Source organism: Pseudorasbora parva, chromosome 13 (assembly GCF_024679245.1).
Source record: "Pseudorasbora parva isolate DD20220531a chromosome 13, ASM2467924v1, whole genome shotgun sequence".
Taxonomy (NCBI): domain Eukaryota; kingdom Metazoa; phylum Chordata; class Actinopteri; order Cypriniformes; family Gobionidae; genus Pseudorasbora; species Pseudorasbora parva.
Window position 1 is genome coordinate 9,097,327 of NC_090184.1, and position 5,771 is coordinate 9,103,097.

General features: G+C 38.8%; 1 pseudogene; it reads left to right on the forward strand.

Moving 5' to 3' along the window:
- Positions 1 to 3,999: 3,999 nt before the first annotated feature.
- On the forward strand, positions 4,000 to 5,121 carry LOC137038067 (piggyBac transposable element-derived protein 4-like; annotated as a pseudogene).
- Positions 5,122 to 5,771: the final 650 nt, after the last annotated feature.

The following is a 5,771-nucleotide window of genomic DNA, read 5'->3' on the forward strand; positions in this document are numbered from 1 at the left end:
CAAATGTATTAAGTATATTTAAAATAAATAATTGGTTATTTGAATACTAAATTATTTTAGTGAAAAAAACTTAAATATAACTATAAATTTTAGACAAAATTAACTGTTGGATTTTTAGTCAATTATTTTGGTATGTTTAACTAAAACCATCAAGTAAATGATATTGAGAGATTTTATTAAGTTAATAAAGTTAATTATTACTGTGATATTTACTAAGCCACTGAATTATTTTTTAGAGTGTAGGTGGAAGATTTATATTTAAACAATTTCAAAGCCTACTTGTTAGAAATTATGATTTGAATTGTTTATGCATTGATTACAGTCAAACCTGAACATTTTGTTATAAAGAGAACACAAGGAAGCATTTTGTTACCCATTTTTTTATTCAGAATTCATTTTTTTAAAAATGCAATTAATTTAATCACCCTGTGGCACGACATCACAGGGGTGAGCTTTTTGCTGCATTATTACTGAATTAATGAATAGATTTCACATATTCTCAAAATTTTGTTCTATGTTACAGACAGTGGTTCATAGGTGTGCGCCTTTGTGACACATTTGTCACAAATGTCACATTTCAAATGTCCTCATATTTCAAATAGCTTTAAAAACATACTAAGTTATGTTTTTTTTGAGAAAGTAAAAATGCAGAATGTTTCCTGTGATGGGTAGGTTTAGGGGTTGGGGCAGTGTAAGGGGATAGAAAATACGGTTTGTACAGTATAAAAACAATTACGCATATGGAGAGTCCCTGTAAACCACATAGACATGTGTGTGTATGTGTGTGTGTGTGTGTGGATATGTCTGTATCACATTCTTGATTATTTATAGTGTTATCCCTTCACTGCTGTGTACTTTTTTCAGTATTGTGGCCGATTTGTAGATTGTGCACACAAAAATTCTCAGTGTTTTCGTATTTTAGTCAATTTCCCATTCATTTCCTATGATCGATCATTTTTGACAGAAGACCATGAGTGCGGCTATTTTTTATGACCACTTAGCCTGTTCGAATCATGCCCTCATTTTTTTTAGTTCACATTCCAGGTGTCATAAAAGTCACCACACTGTAAAAAATTATTTAGAAAAAAAGGTACCTGGTTGCCTGGAGTTCATTGAAATTAACATTTTGAGTTAATACAATGAACATTTATTGAGATTCAACAAACTTTATTAAAATATTATTAAAAGATTTTGTAAGCATATTGGGTAATTGTGTGTGTTTTATTTCTGATGACGCAGTGAAAGGTGCCAAATAGTGATATTTTCATGATTTATCAAATTTTTATGTGGTTCAGATACAATAATATTTTGAGTTTCTATTTATTCAACAAATTTCCTTCATTGTAAGAACTCAAATTTTTAATTTCAATAAACTCAAAACTTTAAGGCAACCAGGTTACTTACTTTTGTAAGTTAAACCAACAAAAACCAACAACAGATTTTTACAGTGCAAGTTTCGTACCATTCCGATAAAACTGATTTTTAACAATTCAAAACCTAAAATTATCTCTGGTCAGAAATGACTGAAGAGGCGAAGATCACTCTAAAGATTCTCCCTATTGGTAAAACTAAGTTTCAAGATGTAGGAAAACTTACACATGGCAAAACAAACTTTTTTATTTCAAGCTGCAGTCTGTAACTTTTGTTGTGCTAGCAGTTAATAAACAAAACTGCATGCATTTGTGGAAGAACATTATAGTCAGAGCTGTTTCTCTCTGTTTATGTGTATGATGAGTCACGCAGCTACTGGGATATTCTGCAGCGGTGCGACCCAACCGGTCTAAAATAATAGTCTGAATATAAACACTTATTTTAGATGTACCGTAGTGATTCAGAATAAGACAAAAACACGGTATGGATAATGGATTCATGATGTACTTGCTCATTATAAACATTTTGAACACAAAAAGGGTACAGACTGCAGCTTTTAAAAATAAAATAAAATATTAGGGGTTAACAGATTGTGACCCAAAACCAGCTGCTTTGAAACCACCCTAATCTTCTTCTTTTTTGAAGGGTAAACCCCGTAGATGAGGTATATACCAAACACGGCCATCATGCCTTTCAAGTTTCTCCATGGGTACCTTTTCCGCATATATTCTTTGGAAATTACCTCTTCCATGAAAGCAGTATAATCTGCCTGAAATGTTGAATCTTTCCTGAATTTCCTTTGGAGATTCAAAGCTCGTTGTTCTGCAACTATTTTGTTGTTTGGAAAGACCGCATCCTTATTCTTGAGCGGTAAACCAATGCTGTAATGACCATCTATTAGTTTTATAGACTGAGACACAAGATCCATGAACTGATTATCTTCTTTTGACATCCCTACCATTTCATCCAGGGCATTTTCAGGGAAATCAGTCCTAAACTTTTGTTTCCAAAGCTCATCCAATTTTGAGACAGAGATCCTGTTTACAGTGACATTAAGTTGATCATTACAGGAAGTTCCATTCTCTTGCATACCTTTAAGCGGTCTGTAATAAATTTCATTGATGGAAGGAAGGAGGCGGGAACCGGCGAACGTTTAACAACTTTTATTTTAAAATAAACAAAACGAAAGTAAACCGCGGGCAGCCCCTCACAGACGACTGCCCAGACACACGTAAACAAAACATAACGTAAAGTCCAGGCCTGGTCCTCGCTCGTCTTCCGCTGCCTTCGCTCCTCCTTTTATGCTCCCGTCCCTTGGCCGCGAGACCGGTGTGTCACGCAGCTGGTACTCATAACCACTCGTCACCGGCCCGCTCTCGCGGTCCCTCGCCCCGCTGCTTGCCACACCACACGGTCCATTTACCGTCCATCCAAGTATGGTTCTTACCGCATATGGTCCCTTCCTTTGGCTGCGACCAACCTGCCATGGCTCCATTGCCTCTGGCACATTTGCTCCAATCAAGAGTTCGACTCCTGCTTCAATTGAAGGTAAGGGAATGTGACTCAAATAAGGCCATCGAACCAGATCACTCTGCACAGGAATATTAGAATTGGGTACTGGCATACTTTTCTGAGTATATACTTCAGAAAGTGAACAATAGTGTGTCTGATCTAATCCTGCAACTTCTAGATCCTTGAGAACATAACTGGAAACCAATTTATCCTGATTCATTGTTTTAAGCAGAATATTCACTTTTTTACCGGAAAGATTCAGTTTATTCATGAGACTTTTCGTACAGAATGTTCGGCATAAGTTTCCACAATTTTGTTTCCATTGTTAGATTTGACACATACTGGAATAATGGACAAGGCACAAGCACCTTCACGGGCCCCAGTAAGACTACTGGACTAAACAGAGATCAGAGCACTACCTACTGCTTGCTTTGGTTCCTCTGTTTTATCCCGCTGGAGGACATGAAGGAGTGTTTAAAGCCACACACCTTACATGTAATCCGCTTCTTACAATCTCTGCTAATGTTGCCTATACCCAAACAGCCAAAACAGATTCCTTTCTTCTTCAGAAAGTCCATTTTCTCTTTATGAGGTTTTTTTGGTAAGCACAGTACATGAATTCAAGAAATGTTCTTCACCACAATAAAGACAAGACAAACCTTTGTCTGTTTTCCTAGAGTCTTCCAATCCTGCTACAGAGACAGTGGTAGCGAAACTACTTCCCTTAGGCTTAGAACGAATCAAGTTTCGACCTCCAACAGAAGGAGCCTCAACAATGTTCCCAAACACAGGATCAGTAACAATTTTGACTTGCTTTTCTATGAAATTCACAATGTCTTTAAATGTTGCTTGTTCATTACGGCTTTCCTGTAAATCACACGCCACAGCTCTCCATTTGTCTCTGAGCTTAAACGGCAACTTTGAAAGAATAATTTGCATGTTAGTAACCAAGTGTAACTCTTTCATGTAACAAACGTCCTCCATGGCGTTACAGCAAGCTCTAAGAAAAAGATGATAATCTTGTAAGGCCTTTGTATCCTCAGGTCTTATGGACTTCCAAGAGAGCACTTTATCCATATATGCTGAAGATATTTTACATATATGTAAAATCCACATATGCTGGATGAGTTTCTGGTGTCATTCCGAGGCCGCTGCCCCTTCAGGGAGTACATGCCCAGCCAGCCGGCAAAATACGGGATAAAAATCTGGGCACCATGTGACGCCAGGACAAGCTATGCATGGAACATGCAAGTTTACACCGGTAAGCCAAGAGATGGGCAGTCGGAAATAAATCAAGGCATGCGTGTGGTCCTTGATTTGACCACTGGTCTTCAGGGACACACAGTAGTGTGTGATAATTTCTTCACATCATATGCCCTTGGCCAAGAGCTCCTGAGAAGAAAGGTGATGATGGTCGGCACCATAAGGAAAAACAAGCCTGAACTCCCACCTGCCCTTCTGACAACAAGAGGCCGAGTTTGTTTTTCCTCTATCTTTGCCTTCACTGAGACACACAGTCTTACTGCCCCAGAAGGGGTAAAAATGTGCGGCTGATGAGCACATGCCACAAAGATGCAAACGTAAGTGACAGGGAGGACAAGAAGCCTGATATCATCCTAGATTACAATCGCTGCAAAGGTGGAGTTGACAACCTTGACAAGGTATTTACACTTTTTTTCCCCAAAATTTTTATGCAAAACTGGTGAGGGAGTGGCATTTCTTTTGCCAACAGATATACTCATGTGTGTGTGCCCTTCATTATATTACATTGTGGAATCCAGATGTCCCCACAAGGATAGTAAAACCCGAGATCACCTACACTTTTCAAAATGCTTATAAATCATACAGGACGAGTTTTTTGAGAAAGTAAAAATGCAGAATGTTTCCTGTGATGGGTAGGTTTAGGGGCAGGGGCAGTGTAAGGGGATAGAAAATACTGTTTGTACGGTATAAAAACCATTGCACCTATGGAGAGTCCCCACAAAGATAGTGAACCAGACGTGTGTGTGTGTGTGTGTGTGTGTGTTTGCAATATTGCAGATGGTTGCAAGCTACAGCTGTAAACGGAAAACAAACTGGCCAATGGTGGTCTTTTTTACCATCCTGGATGTATCTGCCATGAACGCATTTGTGGTTTGGAGAGAGATAAATCCATCGTGGAAGAGAGGGAAGAATTTCAAAAGGAGGCTCTTTTTAGAAGAGCTGGGGAAAGCGCTGGTGTCCCCTCACATGGAGTGACGAAAAAGCCTGCCTCTGTAGCAGTCCTGAAGAGGAAACAAGATTCTTCCAACACTCCAGGCCCTTCCGCTGAACCTCCATCATCCAAAAGGAAAGGATGTCAGGTTTGTCCACGGGCCAAGGACTCAAAAACAGATAAGCAGTGCGCAAACTGCAAATGAGCCATCTGTTCTGCACACGCCGCATACTTGTGCCAGATGTGTATGGAAGCAGAAAAGACTCTTTGATAATTTACGCAAAAAACACAATGGACACGTGTAGCCAATTTCACATGCATGAAACCAAATTCACGTGCACAAAAAAACTATTCGCGTGCGCAAAATAAAGTCATATATTCATAAAATACATTTCACAAATTCGTAAATTTACGACGAATACGATAAGATTACGATAAAACTTTAGAATGTTTAAAATTTACAAGTTTGTCCTTGATTGTGAATGTGCACATCATCATTCGCGTGTGAATTGTCTTGGATTTGTGTGTGTGTGTTTTGAGACTCTCCTGGCTGGCAGCGCTCTCCTCCCGCCCGGATCAGTCGTATTCTTTAGCCAATCAGATTTAGCTCTCTCAGGTCATCTGGGTGGCCAATATTAATTCAGTAAAAATGCATGACTTTCAACCTCTTATTGAAACAATGGATGGCTTGCAA